General features: G+C 41.8%; 1 long non-coding RNA gene across 2 annotated transcripts in view; it reads left to right on the top strand.

Moving 5' to 3' along the window:
- The first annotated feature begins 9512 nt into the window (after positions 1-9512).
- LOC118092245 (uncharacterized) overlaps positions 9513-27304 on the top strand; it is a 169783-nt gene continuing 151991 nt past the window's right edge. The window contains exons 1-2 of one of the 2 annotated variants that reach the window (XR_015945890.1): positions 9522-9724; positions 11813-11912. This is a non-coding gene — a long non-coding RNA (uncharacterized LOC118092245). Of the gene's footprint in view, positions 9725-11812; positions 11913-27304 lie in introns of both variants that reach the window. The other variant, XR_009558229.2, reaches the window with a different exon arrangement.

Here is a 27304-nt window from a genome sequence, read left to right as displayed (position 1 = left end):
CCCATTTAGACATTCAAGACTGTGCAATGTATTGTCAGTATACAGTGATTAATCCCATGCTAGTGCTGCTGGCTAGATGCCTGAAGTGAACCGTCTGAGCCATCTCCTGATTTAGCTGCCTCCCACAACAGGCACACAGGGCTTGTACGTAATGGTTTAGAGCTTCCCCTCTTCTCACTGCCACTGGCTGCCTGTTGCCCTTTGACTTCTCTCACTATCCACCAATGAGTAAGCCCTATATTACCACAAGTTGTGCTAAACCACCAAGCCTCTGATAGTGATTCTAGTCTTTTAAGAACAGGCATTCCAACTGGGGCATTGAGTTTTTAATGCTATCAGCAAGGATGAAAACACATGGAAGCCATAGGGCTCTAATGCAGAACTCAGGCTTGTATGGCAAAACTGATCTTGGGCCTTTGTACATACTTTATGTGGCTTGATAGCTTAGATTTTTCTTCACAAGATGTGCCAAACCAGGGAGTCCTTTATCACAGCTCTACAAAATCAGTATTTTCACTAGGTCAACATTGGAACTGTGTTGAAACCATGTTCATGAAATCATAGTAATGGAAGTCAAAATTCTGGGCAGAATTAAGCCTCTGACTTTTCTTTCTTTTTTTGTAACATTTCCATCATTATTATATTTACTTGCTTGCTCTTTTTATTGAATTATTCATTTTCTGAATAATGTTTCATTATTCCGTATTCATAGTTTAAATTTTCACACTCGCTTTCCCCCAGTCCTTGCCTTCTTAGCTGCATGCTAAAAGAAATCTGGGATTCTTGAAAGCCAGCCCAAACGTCTCTTCTTGATTGTTGTAAGTTGATCCACAGCTACTTTCAGGTGCCAAAATGACCTCAAGCTGTTTGGATGTTGCTTTGGTATTTTACAGCATCTGAACACTAACAATGTATTTCTGAAGCATGTAATACGATTTCAAACCTGGCTTTCCTTCTGGGGAAAGATTTGCTGCTGAATAACCTACAAAAAGGCAGCGATATGAAGCAAACGCAAAAGGAAACACATACAACACGACAAGGAATGCATTATGGATGCATCATAATTGCATGCACAGTTCTGCGCATCGCTGCAGCTGAAGTGTGATTGTATTATTTTATAGTAGAGAAGAACTGACTGGCATTTTAGAAAATCCTTGTTTATTCCCCACTTTCACTTATGGCCAGTGTGCAACTTCATTTTCGCTTCTAGAAGGATGAGATGTAGGAGGAGACCCCATACTGTTATCATCCAAGTCAGAGTAGCATGATGGCTCTTGCAGGTACAACTATATCAAGGCAGGGCCAGCTCTAAGGCAAGGCTGGGTGGCGCAAGGTGCCAGGGCACTGGGCCGCCAGGGGGCGTTGCATTGGGCAATGGGGTCGGGGGGCGCCAGAGGGATCTTCGCACCACGGAGCCAGGGTGCCAGATATGCTTAAGACGGCCCTGTAACAAGGTGAGAGGAATGAGTATATAGCAGCAGTCCTAGACAGTTATTTCAGAGACACTGGGGTTGCTGTCAGGCTCCAGTAAGAGTATATGGGAGTGAGTTATTGCTTGTGCAGACTTACACACTAGTGTCCACTATTAAATCAATGCCTCATGTTGTATGACATCAAACTCTGTCCATACAATGTGGCCTACTCGTTTTATAACCACATTGAATAAACTATGGGGTTATCCAATAACTAGGGAATATCCTGGGGATATGATTATTAATTATTCTTCTTTGAAGCCAAACAAGGCAACTCAAGAACCATGCCACTTCATTATCAACTATATCAAAGGCTGTAAAGAGACCACAATGGGATCAATAGAGTTCAATTACCATGATTGATTTTTCTAAAACAAAGATTGTCAGCAATAGGTTCAGACTCAATGGCATATTTGGACAGCAATCCAGTCTGAAAGGGGAGCGTGAAGTTAATAACATCCAGTTGTTAATGAGGTTAAGAACCACCCACTACCCAACCACCCCTCCAAATGGTAAGGCTGGAAAGGGGACAGTAGCTGGCTAGGAAGTCAGTATCAAGAGGTTGGCTTCTAAGCACAAGACAGAATGAGCATAAATTGTGGCCGTGTGTCCACATGCCTTTCCAAATGAGGGACTGGCCAAGCCAGCTAGAAGAGTACCCAAATTTTCCATGCCAGCCTTCACCATCCTGGATGAATGTGGGCCCCAGCTGAAACCAGAACCATTCTGTATCACTTAAAGCTACTGATCAAGACTTATATAGATAAGACCAATCTGCTTACTGCAGTATTTGCTATTGTTCCACTTTGGTTGGCCACCCCACCACCTATAAAGCTTGAGGTGCAGCTTTCAGAATTTTGGTTCAGGTACTGCACTCCTTATACCTGGCATGTCCCCATGGACTAGAATTGGGAAAAGGTCGGTTCTCCTGGACAGGTTTTATTCCAAGTCTCCAAAGTCAGGAAGAATTTATAGTAAGGGGGCTGGGGTGGAAATGAAAATACTTGGGGGGTATAGTTTTCACTTATCTTTTATTATAGGCTGCAACAGTTTTTTACTGCTAAGCAAAGCTCTTGCTCGCAATGTGGCAGCTACAGGTGGGAGGATCGGGTCAGGCTAGCCAGCTGTTGCCTAAGATTATTCCCTATACGGTCACATCAATTACATCTTCTTGTATTGTAAATTATGCATGTTGTAGTGGTATAACAGAATTTGTTATCATTAATCTCAGTTCTAACTGGCATGTTACCTTTTACTCCATAAATGCCTATTAAGAATATGACTCCAGTGAACAGTTATAGAGAAAGAATTTACTACATAGTTAAACTGAAACGTATAAAATCTGTTCTCACTTATAGGCGGATTTAAACAGTGGCCGTCTGGTGCAATTTGCATTTTATCTCGCAGGTTTAGCACAGTACACTGTGTAACTTAATACCATACTGAGCTGTGTGCGATTAAAAATGGCATATTTTGACAAAACATGGAAGTCTAAATCATTACAGAAAGGGAAAAAGAGACAAGGATATGCAGCCTTTACAAAATTCACAGAGGTGAAATTGTAAGGTACTGCTCAGTGCAATGTTTCCCACTGAAGAAGTTGATCCTGTACTCCAGTTCATTTAAAGTGCATTTATCAAAGTCCCCCTTTTACTATAACTGTGAAATTGACTTATTTGGTACAGCCCATAATACCTGATTAACCTTCCTAAAGCCATTGTGAATACATATATTCAACCCTAATCTTCTGCGTGATTTCCCAAGTTGCTTTACACTTGGCATTCTGCTGTAATGATTTTTGTTCTGCCTGCATTTTAACTAAGATAAGAATGCCACACATAACTGTGAGGCCTTTCGTTCACTTACTTGCTTTGCCTTGAGCAGGTAGCCAGTAGGATCAGACATACTGTAGGAGCCAGCTATCTAAATAGCAAGAGGTTTAACCATGTCCTCACAAACAATAGATGAGGGTGAAATTACGTCCCTCTCTTCAATGGGTTTGGTTTGTAAGTGTCAATAGGACTGAATGGCTCTACAAATCAACCAACAAAATCCTTGCAGCTTGAAAATATCAAGGAGAACATTTCTAGACTAGGCTTTTCCTCGGCAAGCTAGATTTCAGTGAAAAGGGAATTTGGAGGGATGGAAAAACAATAATATATTTTGCAGTCTACAAGTGGTATACCTCAAGAAGGAGGTTTACCAACTCAGCTGCTATTTGTAGCATATAACACTGATCCTGGCCTGACTGCCATGGGCATAGCCCCCCCCCAGAAGGCACAGTGCGGCGGCCCCAGGCTCGCGCTCCCCGCGCACCTCTGGAGCTTCACGCGGGAGCGGGAGCCTGGAGCTGCTGCGTTGCGCCTCTCAGCTGTTTTTTGCTTCTAGGGGGGCAGATCAAGGTGACCATCTCAGGTAGCAGGTGCCTGAGGCAGCAAAATATCTTGGGCTGGCTCTGCTTCTGATGGTGCCAGAGGAGGCATCTGTTTGGACAGGGTTGCACTTGTAATGAAACAGTGAGATCTACTGGACCCATCGCTATATAGAGTTCATTACAGTGATATACCTGGCACAGCCAGGTTCACCTTCTGCAAGAAAAAAATGGATTCTGAAGAAGTTGGAGCTAGTGATGTTATTCAAGCCTTGGTCTGTAAGGCAATCTGTGTGGAGCTGCCCTTGAAGACAGTCAGGAATATGGTACAGAATATAACAACCAGACTCTCTTTTTGGAACTAGCATGATAGACAATACTATGCTGATCTTATAGCTTCTCTTGCTATCAACTTGTTTCCAGGGTCAATTCAAGGTGCTGGCTTTTGGCCTTTGAAGCCCTGTTCAGTTTAAGTATGGGGTACCTCAGACCTCATGTCCTTCCACATGAACCTGCTTGAAGAACTTTGAGCACTTCTTGCTATCCTAGCAGGTATTCAGGTGGTAGGAACAGGAATGCTGGCCATTTTTGAATGAAGCACCCAGATTATGGAGTGATCTTCTCAGAAAGATGCATCTAGCTCTCTCATTACCCATGTTTAAAATTAATTAAGGATTATGTTTTAGTGCTTCTATTTGCTTTTACAGTACCATTATCAGCTTTATTCAATTTTTTTTGCTGTTGTATTGCTTTGTCCTGTTTTCTCTAAGCCATTTTGGGACTGCACTGCAGACACAAAATGGTGAGATGTACAATTTATTTAAAAGTTTTTAAAAAATATTAAATTGAATTATGTAATTAGCTGCACATGTTTTAGACTGCAGCTTATATCTGCAAGATTCCTACTCAATTCAGTAGACCACCACATTGAAAGCAATCCAGGCTTTCAGCTTGTTCTGTTCAGAAACGCTTTCCCACACATTTTAGGACAATCTAAAGTTTCATTCTTCTTCAATGCATGCTCAGTGGATAATGGCAAGATAAGCAGAAGCTCCAAAATCCTTGGGATATTTTCATAGCAGTTTCATTTCTAAATCACTTGATGATTAATCACTTATGCAGTGATTAATATTTGAACTGTAAATGACACACAGAGCTTAATTTTCTGCTAGGAAAACTACCTCATGATCCCCAACTGGGAATTAAGCTCTGTGCATAATTTCCATTGCAGCTAAGGAAAGGTGGGGGCTCTCTGAGACTTTTCTGCTACTGTAGTCCACTACCCCTCCCCAAAGTGAGGTTCTTGTGGGAGGGAGATGGAGAAGTGGGACTGTTAGAGAAGATGAGAACCATGCCAATCTGTTGTGCTTTTTGAGAATTACTATCACAGACGTACCCAAAAACCTACCTCCATGATTCTTGTGTATACCAGTTGTTGGTCCTCTTTGTGGGCTTCCCATAGGCTCTTTGTTGGCCACTGTGAGAACAGTTGGACTCGATGGCCTTTGGCCTTTGGCCTTTGGCCTGAACCAGCAGAACTATTACCATGATCTTATACTTGCAAATTCATTCAAAGTTTTTGTGCATTCAGCAGGAACATGTGAAAAGCTCAAGTGGGCTTCAAGGCATGTTTGAGGGGCCTCTCACATTTCTACTTGTGATGCTGGCCTTAACATGTACAGTACTTAGAATATATGGGGTCCTTAAAATTTACAAACAAAATCATTCCTTAGAAGTCATGTTTATCTTATGAACTTGGGAGATGATCGAGTTAATAGTCAATGACCTTCTTCTTGCCTTTCTTTTAAATACTGGGAAATATTGCAATAAAATGTGTGTATGGGCCAAAGCTTCTTTGTGCACCAAATCTGACTGTCTGCATGAAGAGAGAGAGAACTGGGTATTAAGTATTATCCTTGATATGCACCAGATTGAGATATATCCCAAAGATTTTAATCAAGTTGGGCTTTCATACTTCCCCGCACCCCAACTGAATTAAATATGACCTTATGCTATCACATGCACAGCCACCAGCACTCTCTTTATTTATTTGGTGTATTATTTCATTTTTAAGGTCTTCATGAGCTTTTACCTCCATTTCATTATATGCCCAGGGTATTTACTGTGAACACAAAAGAGATCCTCAAATAAATTTCTCAGACAGGTAAGCCTGATCTAGAAGAGGAATTTTCTGTCTTCCTTGTGAGGGAGCTATGTATTTGAATTATTTATTATTTTAGCAGGGCTTTTGCAAGTCAGTCTCCTGTATGGCGACCGACTAAAATAAGACTTTCCACAATTGCAATGGTCCAACCTATTTGAATTCCTACCCCTCCACCCTTTTGAAGTGTTCCCTATTCAGCTGCTGTTCTTGTCCTTCAGAGATAATTGTCCATCAGGGATCCTGCCATTTCATATTCACCTCACCTTAAACCTCTGAGTAGGTCTCCCACTTGAAATCATTTTTGGATCACTTCTAGAACTTATTTCCTCTATATCAATTCATAAATAGATGTGGCCCTGTTGCTTGCATATGAAACCAACATTTGTCCAATCTGAAACACATGGTTACATGGAAATCACAACAGATTGTCAGCTTATATCCATTTTACTAGCCACACCTTTGGCAGATGTAAAGAATTATAATGTAAGACCAAATTAGACAATACAATAAATGTGTATTTCGAGTCTCTTCAGTTCTACAAATTTAACAATTTTTTTCCAAGCAACCTTCCTTTTAAGTTAAGTTTTATTAGTATTGAAAATAATCCAATAAAAATGTGGGTGAAAACAAGAGCTGGGGGTGAACTGCTTTGGGGCAAATCAGTCTGGGCCCTCAAACAATGAATTTTGGAGCTGTAGCAGTCAGCTAAACTGTGTTGAATCCTTTCTGGCTAGGAGTTATATTCAACAAGCAACTGGTAGAAGCATCATTTGAGAAATGCACTTTGGTTGAAAATATTGGTGGCCAGCAACTTGCCTCCCCAAGCAGCTTTCTGTCTTGCAGATAAGTTAAAAAGTTTGATGAAAGAAAAATGCTCCTGAAGGAAAAATGTTTGTTGAATTTTGCCAGCAGCTGAAAAAGTTGCCAAAATGGGCACACCCCAATGGGATGGCAAAATGAGAAATGAGGTTTCATCCTATCCATATGGAAACAGACAATTCCTGCCTCTACGAAAAAGAGAGCACCGTTCTCCTTATTTCTGAGTGCCATAAATGTCATCCCAGACTAACGTTCCCTGAAGTTGACAAACCAAGGTGTGATATATGACTCAGTAAACCAAATCTGTTGAGCAATGATTGGTTTTGTTTTGTTTGAGATTAGAAATTTAGGTGCTGTTTCCCCTTACTACTGCTCATAGATTAACTATAAATATGTCATATTTCATTTCTATAACTTATTTGGTGAATGGTTAGTGTTAAGGTAAGTTATGTAACCTCCTATGTAAGTCAACATCAGCAATTATTTGTAATATAATATTGATAGGCACACTTGAAAAATATATGATATTCAGTTCCATAGAATGCTGACACTTGAACACAGGAAGCGACCTTATATCAAATCTGACCATTGGTCCATCTAGCTTAGCATTTCCCACACTGACGGACAAAAGCTCTCCAGAATTTCACTCAGGAGTCTTTTCCATCTCTATCTGGAGGTGCCAGAGATTGAACTGTATGGAAAGCAGATGTTCTACCATTGAACTATAGCCCTTCACCAAATTCGTATAAGTTGAATGGTTTGGAAATTAGCAGCAGCAGAAGAAGTTCGTAATAAAAAAAGAGAGAGAGACAGAGAGAGAGAGAGGGTTGTGTCAGAGGTTCTTGCGGCTACTCTTGAGTAACGACACTCCACACCTCCTTGTCTTTAAGGTGTCCTTATTGTGTATATTATTTACAGTGCAAAGAGTCTGGAAAACATGTCTGCTTAGTCCGAGTCAGACCCTCGCAATGGCTTCATTCTGTTTCGCACCCAACATAACAGCTTGGGAACCCCAAAGCGCCTCCCTCTTGCCCTACGGGGTGCCATGTCCCTCGATTCAGGCATCGGGGGGAAGGGCCGTCCTTCCGACTGCTCTCCAGTGGCCAATCCCGTCATTTCCTTCCCAGCTGCTTCCTTCTCTACTCGGTGTTGAGGCTCTCTCATGCTGTCAGAGCCTCTCTCCTCCCTCTCTACTTCCTGATTCCTGTAATCTGATCCGCTACTGGACTTGCTGCTCTGCGAAGAGCTCGAGCTGATGAGGGGGGGGGGCTGTTCCCTATAAGCCCTCCCCCTTATAGGTTGTAATACAAAAAAGGTTGCAAACCAGGAAACTTCTGGGTTTGACATGTTCGTAATCCAAAACATATGCAAACCAAGCTACCACTGTATTTAAGTCTATTCCTTAATTATACATAATGTCACTTTTTCCTAGGAAAGCGTTTTTTCTTTCACTCTTCCCCAAAAGTCCATGGCTGTCATGTTTCCTGATAATTAGTCACTCCTACAACATAACATCTGGTAATCGTTGGATTTTCTGCTGGTTAAATGAGCTGCATCAAATGCTGAGACTAAGAAAAGCACCTCAATAAATGAAGAAGTGCAGCCACCTTGCAGGCGCTATTAACTGCTCAGTGCTGCCGAACTCTCCAGGCGGACTTGGACAGACTGTACGTGGGCACAGCTTCTGGGTGCCTGAAGAACAACAGATGCTGTGGAGCACTAGAGGCAACAGGGTTAAAGAAAGCCAAGTTGACACTATACATCTCAAGAGGATTCAAGAATGAAGATTTGTTTCTGAACGCACATTGCAAACATCAAGCTGCAGTGGAGAGAGTGCATGGATCAAAGAAGATGCACATTTTGTGAAAAGGCAGAAACTGGAGTCTTTCCACAAAATGCTGATTCGTGACAGAGCCTGCTCTAGGTAGGGTGGATTTAAGGAACTCCCTCTGAAGAACCAGGTTCACAATCTGAGGGTTATCCTGACTGAATCAGGCTATGGCTGTGGCTCGAAGGTCAATGTGACTACCATCGCATCACCTTGGTTGCAATCTGTTTCAACTACTGCGACGTGCTATATGTGGCACTGCCTTTGAAAAGTCTTTAGAAACTGCAGCTGGTGCAAAATGCAGGGGCCAGGCTTATGACATGTAACTCTATTGTCATTCACTCTGCGTGGACTCCCAGTATGTGTCTGAGCCCAATTCAAAGCCAGTTTTCATCTTTAAAGCCGCACTGAAGTCAGCGTGACTTACTTTTGAGTTGATATGCATAGGATTGCACAGTGAAAGGACTTCCCACTTCCACATGATCCTACCAACCCACTGATATCTACCACAGGGGGTGGGAGCTTGCTCAGTTTTCTACTATTGTCTAGAAGTTGGGCTGGAATGAAATCCCTCAAATGCACCTCCTGCATTTGGAAAACTGGCAAAGGAGAAGGGCTATTTTGGTCACTTTTCAGATTTTGATTCCCACAAGCAGGGGCACTTACTATTCAGTTTAAAAGCTGCTTCTGGCTCTGCTGGCTTATGCCCCTGCTCATACTGCCATGCTTCCTTCCTAGGAGGTGTTTTATTGTAGAGTTACTGGATGACACCTGTGCACATGAAAGGGTTAACCTGGGCCGTGAGCTCAAGATTCCAGTGGGTGGAGCTTGGCAGGTTCCCAGCAGCCTTTGCTTCCTCCCTTTCTTCTCTGTGCTCTTTCCTGGAAGAAGCTGTAACATAGCTCTCAGCAGCAAGAAAAACCATATACATTGAAAACTTCTCAAAAATGAGACTTCTTTGATAACTCAAAGACTGCATGATACTTTCGAGATAAAAAAGGAAGCAAATGCAAGGAAGCCACTGCTGCCACCATGGGGCAAAATCCCACCCCGTTGGGCAAGCTAGCAAGGTAATTAGAGCCTTACTCTGTTGTTGTTGTTGTTGTTGTTGTCCCAGCTTTCATCCAAGGACCTGTTCTTCTCACCTCCATTTTAAGAGCAACTTCGTGAGGTTGGGGTGGCTGAGAGATGGTGATTGGTCCAAGGTCACCTGGGGAGGTTTATAGTTCCGTGGTTCTACTCTAACCCCCTTGGTGCTCTCATGGCACGCACTCCCATCCTCCCTGACCATTGGCCATGCTGGCTGGAACTGATGGGGGCTGTGGTCTGAAATAGGTTGGGGAGGCTGGATTATTTAGACAGGCCTTCAGTTTGGAGTAATCTGTCACTTAACCAGTTAGGAAACTGGCATATGTGTGTGGGGGGGGCTTGTTTTGCTTTGTTGCTGTTCAGTTTTTTATTGTTATTATTGTTTTATTGAGTATGGACGGTTTTTTTGTTTTGGTTTTTTTGCAAAATATTTTGCATGCATTGTCACTTGGGGGGGGGGGGCTTTCTGAAAAGCGGCTGTTAAATCAAAGAAAGAAAGAAATGTAGTAGTTTGATGGTAGCCATAAAGTGAAAGGTGACAGCTTTGCTTAGGCTGGGACTCAGACTGTAAAATTTTAAGTGTTGCTTAGTTCCACAAACATACATTTTCCAAGAAAGCAATTCTGTGAATTTTAATCTCAGCCTGGCTCCCAGGTTCCGTGACAACTTGCTTTTGACAATTTCAGATGAACTTGTTCTAAAAAAAGGATACGTATGTCATCCTAGGGAAGATAGGGAAACAAGCTTTTATTTTAAAAAAAAAAATAGAAAAGGTAGCACCTTAGAGACCAACTAAGTTTGTCATAGGTATGAGCTTTCGTGTGCATGCACACTTCTTCAGATACTGCAACTGAAAAGAGAAGTTGCTTAATTGCAACTTACAGTGGTACCTCTACTTACGAATTTAATGCGTTCCGAACACACATTTGTAAGTCGAAAAAAATTGTAAGTCGAATCCCATAGGAATGCATTGGGAGAAAAAAATGGTAAGTAGAAGCAACCCAATCTAAAAATTCGTAAGTAGAAAAAATCCTATCTAAACCGCATCCAAGATGGCGGACGGAGCTCCATTCGTAAGTAGAAACATTCGTAAGTAGAGTTATTCGTAAGTAAAGGTACCACTGTATTACCAAACTTAAATCCATGGAGAGACCTGGTCTGACTAGAGACATTGGATTCTTATCTCATTAAACATGATAAAGCTATCTTTAGCCATTTCACCCCTTGCTTTTTCCTGTAAGACCAATTGCAGTCGTTAAAAGTCATCAACAGGTTTACCACACCTATCAGCCACACCTATCACCCATTCCCACCACCCTTCTGAGTAATACCCCTCCCCATCCTCTCACTATATATAAGGGTCTGGTGACTTCTGTTTCTATGTATCTGAAGAAGTGGTCCTGGTCTGGAAGCAAAAACAGCATTCAGTCAGCTGATGGGGACAGATGGCTGACAATGATATGACACTACTGTTTGCACATGTGCAGTGTAGATGTTTCGTCAGTAGAAGTTCAGTGTTCTTGGGTTGATATACAAAGCCCTGAACAACTTCCTAACCCAGAGAAACACTATTAGTCGTACCCCATGTTACAGAGACCCAACAGGCCTCAACCACAAGTGTTGCCGGCTCCACTCTGAGGAAGACTCGAGAGATTGGGCAGACACCCTTGCTAAATTCACTTTCATGTGTGACTTGAAGAATTCCTTTGTGCTGGCAGGCCTGTGCAATTGCTTGATTTCTTTTCTAAGTAGCCAGTCATTTTAATGATTGTTCTGTACAGATTTTCGAAAAAAAGTGTTTTTATATTGCTCTACCCCTACTCCTGATATTTTATGAGAGAATGGACTATACTTTTATAAACGAACATGTAAATCGGCTCCTTCACTGTTACCTCCGTCACCCTCCACATACTTTTACAATGCCACAAAACAGGGCTGCTGAGTTCCGTTAACTGCTCTGAAGCAGATCTACCTTTTCAATGTCAAATGTTCTTAGAGACTGAGTAGTGAGAGACGAAGCCAGCTTGTTACTTTGTATTATGTTGACGCTTTTTTTTTTTTTTTAAAAGTTATTTTATTGAGATGTAAAAGAAAGCAACAAGTCACAAAGTCATAACACTGAATGGACCATGTAAAGGAGTCACCAGAAAGGCTGCGAAAAGGAATGAGGTAAGTCAAAAGGCAGAACAGTGTGCCAGGAAGAAGGCCCCAAAATACTGGGCTTCAGGGGGGAATTTTATAAGGAGGGGAAATAGCAATAAGGAATCATACGTACTGTATTGTGAAATAAAGTACTGGTGTTTGGTTTTCTTTTTTAAGGACGTGTTTGGCATGGCTTAATGATATTCTGTTATATTATTTGTAAAACCCATTGTGAACTTTCTTTGGTGAAATATTAAGATTGTAACTGAACAGTGACATAAGTAAAAAGATGCAATTGTGCACATTCCCTTCACTTATCTCTTTAATATAATCCAAAAACTCTCCTACAAATCACATGCATTTGTCATTAGCCATGCTCATAAAACCACTATTATTATCAATTAAGTTAAGTGATGGCTTTATTTTCTGGGCAGAAGGATGTTATAAGCAAATTTGCCCCATTATGGTGCCTATTTCCTTATGCAAATGTCCTTTAAAATGTGGTGATAGCCAACATGTTCCAAAATTGTGCAGTCATGTGGACTGGAACTTATAATGCCACTTTTCAATTAGCACACAGTCCATCAGCATCTAATGCATTTTTTGGAGTGCTTAATGCTATCTGTTCTATTACTTTTTTATTGCTTATCAGTACTGAACAGTTGGGAAAGTAGATTTGATTTTTGTTTAAATGTTATTGTTTAAAGGGCAATTAAGAAAGGCAAAAGCAGAAATGTACTAGGGCTGACCTTGTTTACAAAAAAACACACTCTTATGATTGATTGTACACATATAACTGTTTATTGATTAACCAAATTGCTCATAAATTAAATGGCTCACAAATATCCCCATCAATTTTGGGTACACTCCTCACTTCACATGGCCCATTAAGTGTTAGCTCCCTGGAGGTTTACTGTTTTAAAGTGTCTGTTTTATTGGATGCAATTTCCTCATGAGTGATTGTTATGCTGTAGGAAGCTTCATCTGTATCAACTAGATGTTTATATACTACAAAAAGCCTTGAGCAAGGTAATACCGTTTGCATGATAATTATATTTGGAGGAAATAGATTAATTAACATAAGTGTAGCTATTCTCATAGGGCTTACTTCTGTGTATATGATCCGTGACCTCTTCCTGTTATTTGTTAGACAGATCATGATTCGTGGTTCAAGCTCCTTAGCAGACAATGAAGCTAAAGATGTTTTGCTAAAGCGTTTAGGAGAATGTCAAGAGAACTTGTGAGATCTTAAGTGATTGATCTCTAAAGTATTTTGTAAGCATTTTGTTATTTTATTGTAATAGGGGCATATGTTCATGACTCCAAGTATTGAGAGGAAGGGATTACAACTGTATGGATTGATCTCATGCATAATGAGTGCCCATAAATTGACAACACACAGTTTGTAGGGTTACAGGTAGGTAGCCGTGTTGGTCTGACGTAGTCCAAACAAAATTAAAAAATTCCTTCCAGTAGCACCTTAGAGACCAACTAAGTTTGTCATTGGTATGAGCTTTCGTGTGTATCTGAAGAAGTGTGCATGCACACGAAAGCTCATACCAATGACAAACTTAGTTGGTCTCTAAGGTGCTACTGGAAGGAATTTTTTAAATAGTTTGTAGAGTATCACTATAGATCTATTTGCATCATTTGCAGACTGCTTTTCACCACTGTGTAGCCACAAAGCAGTTTAAAATGGTCAATAATACAACACACATTTAAATTTTAAATCAATAAAACCCTATTAAAAACATCACAGATTAAACAAGGACAATACTGTACTAAAGTACAAAACGATCCTGAGATCCAGAACAGACTTAATCAAGCCTGGATGAAGAAATGTGCTTTAAGTTGGTGATGGGAACTCATCAAAGATGTAGTCCAGGGCAAGGGAATTCTACAATTGAAATACAAGAAGGTCTTAGGCTAGCCTGTATTCCATGTGCAGTAAGTAACAGCTGCTTGGTGGGACAATGGGGAGGACCCTCCACCCATCTCAGAGCCTGGGCAGGCTGATATATGTAGATACCTAGGTCCCAGGTATTTCAAGGCTTTGTATACAGTTAATATCAGCACCTTAAATAGTGCAAGATCTCATTCTCCTCACAGGATACCTCACCTTCTAAAGGTAAAGGTAAAGGGACCCCTGACCATTAGGTCCAGTCGTGACCGACTCTGGGGTTGCGCGCTCATCTCGCATTATTGGCCGAGGGAGCCGGCGTATAGCTTCCAGGTCATGTGGCCAGCATGACAAAGCCGCTTCTGGCAAACCAGAGCAGCACATGGAAACGCCGTTTACCTTCCCGCTGTAGCGGTTCCTATTTATCTACTTGCATTTTGACGTGCTTTCGAACTGCTAGGTTGGCAGGAGCTGGGACCAAGCAACGGGACCTCACCTTCTAGTACCAAGTAATTCAGCGTATGGTGTATCACAGAGGAGCAGCCATTACCTTAGCATCCTTTTTGGAGAGAGCCAAGCAAGATTGGCCTCAGCCTACAAAATCCATAGCCAGGTCATGAACAGGTTAATCTCTCACAGCTGGATTTTGGAATGGATGGATGGGGTGGGGTTCAGCCCTTATGATTAAAGGACCAAAGGAGGAGGCGCTCCCTTTAAAAGGTGAAGCACCTCTCCTTTCTAATTGTGTGTAGGTAATCATGTGTAGCACTAGGTCTCTCCCCCATCAACCACTCCCAGTACAAGCTGGTTGAACTTCATTTTCTCAGACAGTGCAAAGGTTTGATTGTTATGTTCATCCATCTATGTGTCGTAGCACCTTCAGGGACTATAGTATGAAAATATAGCCCTCATTTTGTTATTACCTTTCTGAGATTTCAGTGCTCATCTTGATTCCTTTTCAACGTGTTGATGAAAGTAGGCTTTCCACCCCACCCCCATCTCCTCTCTCTTGCAAAGGACTCTGTATTGTGGAAATGAGATCCAAAGGACATCATGCAGAAAAATCTACTTTGGAAACTCAATGGGTTGCTATTGATTTTCCTTTTTCAAAACTAGGTTTGCATGCTTTAAATGATTTATGGTTCATTAGTTCAGGTTAGATAAAACTTTTACTTTGTTATTTTGAGCTAGAGAATTCAATAAGAGAAAGGAAAGCTATTGTGCTTGTCACTCAGGTTTGAGGGGGGTTGGGGGTTGGAAAGAGGAGTTCCAGCATTTGGGTTCGAATTGTGAAATGTTAGCTAAGAATGAAAGACGCACTTTCAAGTCTGATTCTTAACCTATTTTGTAGGCACAGACTGCTATAATCTATGTGCTGCATTGCAGACCTATGTAATTAGCACTTCAGCCCTGTACCTGTGTTTGTTTGCTATGCCATGCCATTGCAATCATATTGTTGTGAGGCAGGCAGGCACAACATAAGACCCAGGGAATGATTTCAGTAGCTATTTGCAGTCCCTAGGCAGGAGCCAGGGACACGGGTGGTGCTGTTGGTTAAACCACAGAGCCTAGGGCTTGCCGATTGGGAGGTTGGCGGTTTGAATCCCCGCAGCGGAGTGCGCTCCCATTGCTTGGTCCCTGCTCCTGCCAACCTAGCAGTTTGAAAGCACGTCAAAGTGCAAGTAGATAAATAGGTACCGCTCCGGCGGGAAGGTAAACAGCATTTCTGTGTGCTGCTCTGCTTCGCCAGAAGCGGCTTAGTCATGCTGGCCACATGACCCGGAAGCTGTACGCTGGCTCCCTCGGCCAGTAAAGCGAGAAGAGCGCCGCAACCCCAGAGCCATCCGCGACTGGACCTAATGGTCAGGGGTCCCTTTACCTTTACCTAGGCAGGAACCAGTGTAGCACCACTCGAGAAATGGCAAGAAAACCTCAGCCATGAAGATGTCCCTGCTGCTGTTCCAGACTATGCTAGGGTCTATCATAAAAAGAATGCTTAGAAGCATGCTTAGGGGTCATCCCAGGTGGCATAGGGTTTCTGAGTGACATCCAACTAAGCTCTACACAGAGCAGACCCATTGAAATTATGGGACCCAAATCAGTTATGTCTACTAATTTCAATGGGTCTAGTCTTTGTATGGTTCATGTTGGAAGCAATCTTCCTGCATTATCTTGGCGGCTTAGGAAGGAGCCGCACTGCAGCAGTTCCTACACTGTGCATAATGTAAGAAGACCTGCCAGGCAGGTGTAAGGGTAGAATAATGTTTGCATTGCTACATCTGATTCAGCGATGTTACAATAATTTAAAGAAGGTTGTTCACATAGTGAGCACCATTCCCAAATGTGTAAGAGCAGACTCAAGGTGCAAAGAGCAGTCTGCTGCAAGCAAGCTCCATTCATCTCAATTTGGGTTAAGCCCTTCCTCCACCACCTCTCTCCCATTCCCAGAAACATACCTTGGGGGGCAAAAGGAGGCAGAAGGAGAGGTGGCAGTGGTGGATACCAAGTCCCTGGCATTGTCTTTTCACATGGGGACTGGGACTACAAGCCTCAGAATCTCTGGTATGAAACTGCACAAAATTTCATTTGAATCAAAGAAGGTTTTGACATTGTTGGAATTACTGCACAGAGTGTCTGTTTCCTGTTGGGGATTCTGGGACTTTTGTCCTAGTTCCTGTCCTTGGAAGAAGTACTCTGCCAATAATTGCCCCAGCCACCATCTTTTCCGCTTACAGTACTTATCCTGCCCCAGTATTGGGCCCTGAAGAGGTGGAAACAGGTCCCATGTTTTTGATCACATATTTGGAAAGCCCCTTGAGGCTCTTTGAGGGTTTAGCTGAAGTACTACCGTAGGAAAGTCTCAACACTGAAGGGGACAGTTGTCAACCCTTACCTGCTTTGCTCCTTCTCTCCATTGTTTCAGGAATTTGTGACGAAGTTGGCTTCAGGCAGTTCAGTGTGTTGCAGTCAGTCATGCAGCACAGCCCTCTGATGTCCTCTTCAATGAGTTTTCACTAGAAAAGGGAAAATATTGTGTGCTGCTGCTGAATTTAAGAAAGAGTGCTGGTGGGGAGAAGCAGGGAAAGAAAGGAGGAAAATGCATTGAGATTAATGGGGAAATGAATGTGGGGGAAGGCAACAAAGTTGGAAGTTGAGGGTGGGGGATGGGAGAGAGAGAGAGAGAACCCAGGATAGACTGGATCTATGTACAGGAATTATTTTAATGTGAAGACTTGTGAAGGTGACAATTGATGTGCCTCAATCCATCTGCCTTTCATTAAATGTGTTAACTGTGCAGCTGTAATAAATGATCTTGAATGCTAATTATTAAGGACGGGGGGGGGGGACAACCACTGTTCCGTCTGAAAAAGGACTGATAATTTAGCAGGCAGTTAAGGGTCCCAGTTATGTCAAAAACTGAAGATTTTCAATATACATCAATTTCTTAATTAATTCAACTATTTAACAAAGACCAGCTCTGAAGACCAAATCTTACCAGATGAAAAACATTATCATTCTGCAACAGAAGTTGCCAACATTCTTGAACCAGTTGGCACATTTCAAATTTTGAGAGAGTGCTGGGGCCACCAGTCACAAAAAAAAGTTGCTAAATGTCGGTGTGGCATAGTGCAAAATGCCCGCCATGATAAGTATGGCGTAACACAAAATTAAAGAGTCTGAGCCCCTCCCTTATCCTTACTATGGGAAGTCAGCTATATCCAGCTGGTTCTAGATATGGGGATCACACAATATTGATTTTATACACACACACATGTGCACATTCATGCACGTGTGTGTATACGCACACGCATGTGTGCGCGCACACACACACTCTCTCTCACACACACAGATATTGCTGCTTAATAGCAACAGGGACCATTCCTTAGTGCCAGGAAAAATATACAAGGTGGCCACAGCAATCACTTAGAAGGTATCTGCACATTTTGCCCCCTAACCAAAAGAACATAAGATGAGCCTGCTGGATCAGGCCAATTGCCTATCTAGTCTAGCATTCTGTTCTAACAGTGGACAACCAGATGCCTGTGGGAAACTTGCAAGCAGGACCCAAGCACAAGGGCACTCTCCCCCTGCCCCACATGGTTTGCAGAGCATAGCCATCATGGATAGACTTTGTCTAATCTTTTCTAAAGCCCATCCAAGTTGGTGGTTATCACTGTCTCCTGTGGGAGACTTTCTTTAACTTAAAAAGGCAATAAAGAGGGGAGAAGTATATTTTAGGAGGGCTTGAGACTCTAATTGAAAGCCTTCATGGGCACTGAGTTGGCATCCCTTGTTCTAAAATAATGTGTCCTATTATGTTCAGAATAATACATCCCTGATGTATTATGTTAACCCATGTGACATTTAAGTAACACAATTATACTCCGAGAATGATTGAAATGAAGGGGCAATCTTAAATATGCTTGGCAATGTTGGTGAACCAGGCCCATTATAAGACCAGATATTTATTTCATAGGGATACATGTATTCACCCACAATTTCATAGTAATTTATTTCCTATGAGGCATCTTTTCAAGGCAGTCACAGAGCTCATTTTTGGAAGGTTCAGGCTGCCCATCTTGTTTCAAAATGGCATCCAGCTGTATCCAAGCATAGACAAATACCATCCTGCAAAATTTGCTTTTGATAGCTTAGGGGGTGCCCAAATGCATAATGAAAGAAACCAACTTTCCAACATATGTAACAAGATTATGCTTTCTTAGCTGTCCCTTACAAAGAGTCTATTGAATCAATAAATTTATTGATTTCTGGGCATTTTTCAAGATGATCTTTTCTGTTGCCTTCTGAAGGAGTGAGAGTGGGAATGGTGGTCAGCCACAGGCAACACTCTTTATGCTGATAAAATTGCAGTCCTGTGTCTTACCTCTTTCTCCTTGGTGTGGATGCAAATGCTGGAATCTGTAAAAACCCATCACTGGAGAATCACAAAACACTCGAGGTTCTGATAAACCAGCAATTACATGACGATACCCATTCTTTCACCGCTCTTTCATGCATAGTGATAATAAGTGATGGATATCTACAGTGACATTGCTGCTTCTGGAGTTTTGTTCTTCTGGGCAGACATTTCCCATGCTGTAGATTCTGAAGAGACCACATTAGCGCCAAGTGGCAATGGTAACTCGTGTTATTTGCAAGAGGCCCTGCAGCATGCTGACCTGCCACCCCTCTTGACAAACTGCTGGCACAGTCCATCTTGCATGTTGCCTTGGTGACACTCACTTTGGAGACTGGCAAGACAGAGCTGTTAAAATGAATGATTGCATAAACTTTGCAAACCGATTAACGTGCATGGAACACTGAAAATATTAAAATCTTTACTTAATCATGATGCCAGAGGGACCAAATCAAGACTAATGTTGCGGTTCAAACTGCCTTCCTTGTGTGAAGAGATATAGTCCTATTTGCTCTTATCAGGCTCTGGAATTTCATTCAAGCAGCTTCACACTGATTCCAGCCCCTTAATCAATAAGCACTCATTTCTCAAAATGTTTAATCTTCCAAACTGTCATGTGATACCAAAAGACAAAACTAAACAAAGCCACCCCTTTTCAAAAACAGGATTTTCTGTTTTGCCACTTCCAAAATCATGGAAATATACAGAAACGAATTCAAGGCAAATGATTTTTTTACCACTTGGTTTGCTATTCCTTACTGTATTCCTGTGCTGAGTGAATCAATAGTACAGATGACTTCCAGCAATCCTTCCAATGTTTGAGTGTGAAAGTCTGCAACAGTAAGTAAATTACACAATTGTTGTTATCCTCAAGCAGAACACTGTCAAGTTTACCAAAGACAAATCTATGGACAATCTTTATACTGGAAGATAATAGTAACTGCACACCAGAATGGTATTTATGACTAAGATACTTCAATGTACAATGAACCTTTCATATACAGTATTTGTTTGCTACATAGAGCTGGCACCTACTGCAGTTTAAATCCTGGTATCTGTAACAGATGGAGATACAAAAGAAGTGGAAAATTATAGAAAGGGGGGGGACACATTTATTATTTCCATTTATGAGCCCTATAATAAAAACTATTCTCTAGGTGACATACAAAAGGACAAACAAAACTAAAAACACAACAAAGGCAATTCAGCAATAAAACCAACCCAGGAACAATGCAGCAATAAAATCCAACAAAGCATAAAACAAACACAACTTGTGATCATAAATACTGAGAAAATGTGACTAGGTCTGTAGTCCTTACACAGGTTACTTGGGAATAGATCCTGTTGAACTCAGTACAATTTACTTCTGAGTGAATGTGCATTTTTGGATTTGGCTGATGCGAGTTGGAGTCCAACAACCTCTGAAAAGTGACATGTTCCCCTATCCCTTTCCTAGAGTTGAGTTCTTCAGCCTTGGATTCCAAGATACTGTCGGACTGCAATGCCAATCATTCCCAATCAGTTTAGCTAGTGGTCAAATGATGAGAATTGTAGTTCAACAACATCTGGATACTAAGGTTGAAGAAGACTGACCTAGAAAATCTTCAGGAACCCAAAGGAAAACTTGGAGATGAAGTGCAATCTGGTGAACACCAAAACTTTGCAAAACTGAAAGATTTGGCTCTGCCCACCCTTGTGAGTTTTTGCCTTTTGTAAACTACTCTTGCCTGTTTGGGGAATATTTGCATCATACATTTCATCCTTGGTATGTAGAAGTCCCCCCTCCCCCCTTCAACTGAAGAGAAAGTTAGATACCACAGTCTCCTTCCGTCTACAGAGATTAGTAATTTTTTGATGTAGGCAATTTAACAGAGGGAAAATGGAAATTGATGAGCAAGCTCAGATGAATAAGAATTATGTGCTGTTGCCTAAAATACATTGCTCTTGCAGAATTGCTGGTTTCTCTTCCCAGTTAACACACTGCTGCTAAATGACATGACCAATTGACAAACACAATCACCCAGGACACAGACATGTCTAGTGCATTATTAAATTATCGGCAGATTAAAGTCATTATCATGTCAATCTAAATCAATGTGTTCAAAGGCACGTGTTACCTTAGAGGAATTAGCAAGGCTATTAAAGCTGGCAAGGAGATCCATCAGCAAAACAGGTGCTAATCAGCTCTGAAGAAAGATCATTGCATGAAGAAACAGATGCTGTCATAGCCTAAACTGGGACAGCTTCTGACAGACGGGGTAAGTAAAAGCTGGAATCCAACAAATGTAGATTAAAATACTGAAGGGAGAAATTACCATCTAATGAACAACGCAAAGCATTGCCTAGATGAGTTGTGGTTCAGAAAAATGTGCCGTTAAGCAATTTATCTTACGGAGGCAGAAAAACTCAGTGCCCAGATTTTTCTTGAGCCAGAATCATGAGAGACTAGAGGAGGTACTTAACTATAGTAGTTTCAAATGTTTATCCCAACAAAAGCAAAATATAATCCTGTTGAATTCAAAACAGGAAATGATCGGCCATCTGTCCAAATAACAGTGGAACCATTGGTAGAAAAGCCTGCTAAGATTCAGCCCAAACAATCTGATTTAGATGAAGAGAAGGCAGCCATATGGTCTAAGAATGATAAAGTAATTTGAACACAGTCTTGGCCCTGAAAAAATGCATTTGGAATAGGATGCAATGAATGTCTCTTTAATCTTAGAACAGGGATGAGGAACCTATGGCCCACAATATGTTGTTCAACTGGAAATCCCATCAGCCCCAGCAAGCATGGCCAATGGTCATGGGAAATATGGGGATTGTTGTCCAGCCACAACAGGACAACATCCATCCCTCCTTTAATTCATCCCTAATTAATGAAACTAAAGTCAGCATCCACTCTCTCTACTGCACTCTTTGTTGTTATAGCCTGCTAACCTGTCATTATGAAAAATGATTGCCACTACACAATTCTCATTTTAGGATGTCTATTCATTGCTTTTCTTCCCCTATCTTGAAGCCTACATTGTTCCAATTATCTTGAACCTGACGAGTCATTAGCAAAAATCATTGTTGCTGTTTGTTTGTCTTCTTTATTAATGCAGCATCATGTAATGCTTTGTGTTTGGACTAGCAAATTAGTAGTGCTATCAGATTACACTTATCCTGACATTTTAATGATCCATGCAGTTTAGGAGTCAGGGAAAGAAAACTTAAGTTCAGTTTGTTCAGGCATTATCCCCTGTATCATCCAACTTCCTACATCAAAGCACTTGTTTAAAGAGATACACTCGGGTATCTTCCAGATGTCGCAATTTTCTGGAGACTTCCAGGTTTTTAACATCAACATCCCAGGATATTGTGTCCCGGCGAAGTTCAAGAAAACCTGCACACAACAGTAATAGAAGAGGCTCGCAGGGGTCCTGTTTGTGACCTTTTACCATTATTTGGGTGACAAGTGCTGTTATCTGGGAGGGCTGGCATACTTGTCTCCCTCACCCTATGTGCTTCAAGGGACAATGTCCTAAATTTAAACATGGAGTAACTAATAATAAAAAAGCAGACAGATGCATCACTCATCCCTCCTGTTTTTTATGCTAGTAAACTGTTTTTACAATCAACTGATTTCATTTAGAATTATTACAAGCGTGGTTTCTGTCAGCTGGGCCTCTTCCTCTATCATAACTCTAAGTCAGGCATCCCCAAACTGTGGCCCTCCAGATGTTTTGGCCTACAACTCCCATGATCCCTAGCTAACAGGACCAGTGGTCGGGGAAGATGGGAATTGTAGTCCAAAACATCTGGAGGGCCGAAGTTTGGGGATGCCTGCTCTAAGTCATTATTTCATTTGTTTTGACTGCATTATACCCATTCACTCCTGTTCTTCATATCTTTCATTTAATATTTTTTTTCCAGAGCAGCATCATTCTAACTAAAGAATGCTGATCTCATCTCATATATATGGTGAAAGTGCTGTTTTTATTAATGCATCTCATTAATGCTAGTTCCAGGAAGGGCTCTGTCATGTACAAAACAATAATATGAATCATGTGTATAGTATTTACTGCATGTTCAGAGCATATCACACACACACACACACACACACACACACACACACACACACACACACACCATTACAGAAATCTGTATAACAGTCTTGTAAGGTATATGTCAGTATTAAGGTTGAGCTGCAGGCAGTTGAAAGTAGTTTAGGGTCTGGAGTGCAATTTAAAGGGGAACATTGCCCAAGATGATAAGGTTGAGCATCCTTCCCCATGCTTCACTTCCCCAAGATTACAGATGGCTACAACAGCTTTTTGTTTCAGGGGGAAATAATTGAGAAAAGGCGCTGTGGTCTAAACCACTGAGCCTAGGGTTTGCCAATCAGAAGGTTGGCGGTTCGAATCCCCACGATGGGGTGAGCTTCCGTTGCTCGGTCCCTGGTCACATGACCAGGAAGCTGTACGCTGGCTCCCTCGGCCAATAAAGCGAGATGAGCGCCGCAACCCCAGAGTCGTCTGCTACTGGACTTAATGGTCAGGGGTCCCTTTACCTTTTACAACAGCTTTTTGTTTCGGGGGGGCAATAATTGAGAAAAGTTATACATAGGTTTGCATGTCCTTTGGCTTTTTTTATACCCATAACGTGGAAGAAGAAGGGAATTATTGTTGAAAGAGAGAGCAGTTTTCCTAAGGTCACCTGGTGAATTCATGCCAGAGGAGAGATTTAAATTATTGGCATCCTGGTTCAAGCTCTGTTTATACATTTGAACATATTTTTCCAATAAATGCCAATTTCATGTGCATACCTATTTGGACATCTGGAGGGCTTATATTGACTTATTTGCTTAATTTCAGAAGGGAAAAAAGATGGAGAAGACACGATGGACAAACAAACTCCATACTGGCATACTATGGGCTCCTACTGCAATGATTTGTTTTCAGTCTCAGAACCAGACTGAACATGACATTAAATATGTTTTTGCAAGGGTGTGCACGGGCATCCATGGCAAGAAAGGTGCTCTCTCTGCTTCGATGTGTGTTGAAGATTCTGAGCTGCTCTATGTAAGACAGAGCTCTGTGTGTCCCCTTTCACAATACAGTGGTACCTCGGTTTACAACCACAGTTGGTTCCAGAAGTCTGTACTAAACCTGAAGCGTACTTAACCTGAAGTGAACTTTCCCATTGAAAGTAATGGAAAGTGGACTAATCCGTTCCAGACGGGTCCACGGAGTACTCAACTTAAAGCGTACTTAACCCGAGGTATGAGTGTAATTGGTTCCAGAAGTCCGTACTTAACCTGAAGCGTACTTAACCTGAAGCGAACTTTCCCATTGAAAGTAATGGAAAGTGGATTAATCCGTTCCAGACAGGTCCGTGGAGTACTCAACCTGAAGTGTACTTCACCCGAAGTATGAGTGTAATTGGTTCTGGAAGTCTGTACTTAAACTGAAGTGTACTTAACCTGAAGCGAACTTTCCCATTGAAAGTAATGGAAAGTGAATTAATCAGCTCCAGATGGGTCCGCGGTGTTTGTAAACCGAGGCGGTTGTAAACCGATGTATGACTGTAATGGGGAATTGGGAAAAGTATAACTCCCTCTGCTCTTGTGGCCAAAGTAGATTAAGTTTACAGGCAGAGTGGTGGGTTAAGTCAAATTGCAGACAAATAGGTCCAGGGACGTGTTGTGGGAGAAGTGAAAGGGATTCACTTTCCTCCATAATTCTTTAAGAGAGAGGAGCAGGGGGTTGCCATTTTCTTACCTGAAAATAATTAAGAGGTGGTTGTGTGATGTGTATTCATGTATGTACTTAAAAAAAAAAACTTTGCAGCTTCACACTGGGCTTTCTCCCTGGTGGTTCTTTGTTTCCTCCAACAACCCTTATAAGCCTCTTGATAGGCCTCTGATAGGCCTTACTGTGTGAGAGACTTTAGAATGCTAACCATGGGGGTTTGAGGAGCTCAGGGGCTGAGGTTGTTGCTGTTAAAGCAGAATACTGTAGGATTCTTTTTGAAAAAGCCTTTAACTTTTTAAAAAAGATCCTCCTTTTCTGTGCTTCAAAAACAACAAAAAGAGGTATTCAGTATATTGCAGGCAGCATTTTTGATAGCCTCACTTCTTGCAAAGTGACTTAGAGAAATGAAAATATAGGGCAGTACAGAGGGATGCGGGTGGCGCTCTGGGTTAAACCACTGGGCCTAGGGCTTGACAATCAGAAGGTCAGCGGTTTGAATCCCCGCGACGAGGTGAGCTCCCGTTGCTCGGTCCCTGCTCCTGCCAACCTAGCAGTTCGAAGGCACAAACTGCAAGTAGATAAATACCGGTAGGTACTGCTACAGCGGGAAGGTAAACAGTGTTTCCGTGTGCTGCTCTGGTTTGCCAGAAGCGGCTTAGTCATGCTGGCCACATGACCCAGAAGCTGTATGCTGGCTCCCTCGGCCAATAAAGCGAGATGAGTGCCGCAACCCCAGAGTTGTCCACGACTGGACCTAATGGTCAGGGGTCCCTTTACCTTTATACAGCACAGAAGCAGAAGGGCAGAGCGACAGGAGCAGTCATGGGAGCCTGACCTTACTTGGGACAAGGGCTACTATTAAAATGTTTTGATTTGCGGGAAGATGCCCCAAATCATCCTCACACAGATCTGATGCACACACACTCCTCCCACCCCGTGCTTGCATTTAATCATAGAAGGCACCCTGAGGGTCATCTAGTCCAACCCCATGCACTGCAGGAATCTCAACTAGAGCATCCATGATAGATGGCCGTCCACCATTTAATCTTTTCATTCCTTTCTGCAGTCCTCATGAAAACTGCACTAATGAGATGACTCCATTGGATACAACCCACTGTGTTTAGTTTACTTTCAACATTATTACTGCTTGAATCAGGAGAGTATATTGTCTGGGTTGTGCTGATACAAGCAGAGGAACAATATCTGCAATATTTGCAGAGCTATTGGGACGGATTTTATATATGTAAATCAGCCTCTGAAAAAGGAATATTGAGAGGGAGACTCCATGTTTTGGTTGTATCACACAAACAATGCATTTCTCTCCCTTAACAATTGCATTGGTCTAAACTGAAAAAAATAAGTTATAGCACTATTTTCTGGAGGAGGAAGGGGAATGAGAAAGTGATTTCCCACTGCAGAATGTAGTGTCTTTAAATCAAAAACAAAAAAAGTATATCACAGAATTTAATCAGAACTTTAGCTCATTCACTATACGGAGACATAAGCTAATGCCCCAAACCTGGAACCAATTTATCACATGTCTTTGTCAATGTTACCTATTGTGATACAAAAACCAACATTAATTAACACGAAACTACAGCTATCTAAGGAAACCCTTTGCTACCGAAGCCACTCTTTCATTACAAAGTTGGTTTGCCTCCCTTATTAATTTTGACATCTTGAAGTGCCATATACTTGAACACGCTGCTGCTACATTTCAGAAAATGCCATTTTTTTTTTATTTTTTTGGTAATAGGCTTGCTGATTTAATGCTGTCACTGAAGCACCACTTGATATTTCAGCATCCTGAGAAAAACAGAAGCGACCATGTTGGGATTTTATAAGCATTATAATATTTATAGCCTAAGCAAGAACTTGTCGGGAATTCAGTCACTGGGAGCAAATATACACTATATGGCTACTTGGCAGCATTAAACACCGAAAACCTGCTGATCTTTTTATTTTCTCCTACATAGTGATTCATGCTTAAGAGCAAAAACACCTCAAGACTTCCATTTCATGAGTAATTTACAGGTCATCACACTTCAAGTGTTACAAAAGCAAGACGAACAAAGGAGGGGATGTGCATGAAGTGGTGCTTTGCCCTTAAGTATAGGGGGAATTTTAAAAATAATCCCAGTTTGTAAAAGAAAATCTGCAGAAGGCAGATTTCCGTAAGTGTCATGGCAGTTCTGTTCTTTTACACTGGATAGTTTTCTTTGGTTTTCATGTTACGATGGTGGAAAATGACTTGTTGGAGTTGCTGTGGCCATTGCCTTTCATTTCCACCAATGTTTCTTGTTCTCCAGCTCCCAACCCAGCTGCGCTGAGTTGTCCTCAAAAGAGTGTAGTACAGATCAGGGGTGGAATTCAATGCCACGCTGTTGTGAATGTTCCATCTGAGCAACCATTTCAGCTTCTCAGATGAAGAGACCCCACCCCCAACCCTTTTGTTCCCCATGCATGCTGTTCTGGGGGTTCTCCTAACTCCCCAGAACCAATTTTGGTGGGGTGTGCAAGGGGAGGAGAGAGCTTTTTCGTTCAGGCAGAAGTCCTTCTGCAGGGCTTTCATTTCTTTTGATGCTTCCCACCCTAAGTGTGTGCGTGATAACTCCCTTTGATAACAATTGACTTGGATGTGGTCTGGCTGGCCTTGATTTCTATCTTGCTGTCAAAGTTCCTGCATGTTTTCTAAGTGGTTATACTTTGGTATTTCAAATCCATTTTATCGGCTTATGATGTTCACCAAGGTTAGGGGCAGGTAAATTTTGGGTTCTCCCTCCCCCCTCTCTTTGTCTCTGGATTGTAAATTCAAACCTACAAATTTCATCTTTATGGTGGCTCCTGGCTCTCCACTGAGGGATGT

This window comes from Zootoca vivipara, chromosome 1 (genome assembly GCF_965207765.1).
Source record: "Zootoca vivipara chromosome 1, rZooViv2.hap1.1, whole genome shotgun sequence".
Taxonomy (NCBI): Eukaryota; Metazoa; Chordata; class Lepidosauria; order Squamata; family Lacertidae; genus Zootoca; species Zootoca vivipara.
Note: the sequence above shows the minus strand (reverse complement) of the source record. Positions and strands in the feature narration are given on the sequence as shown.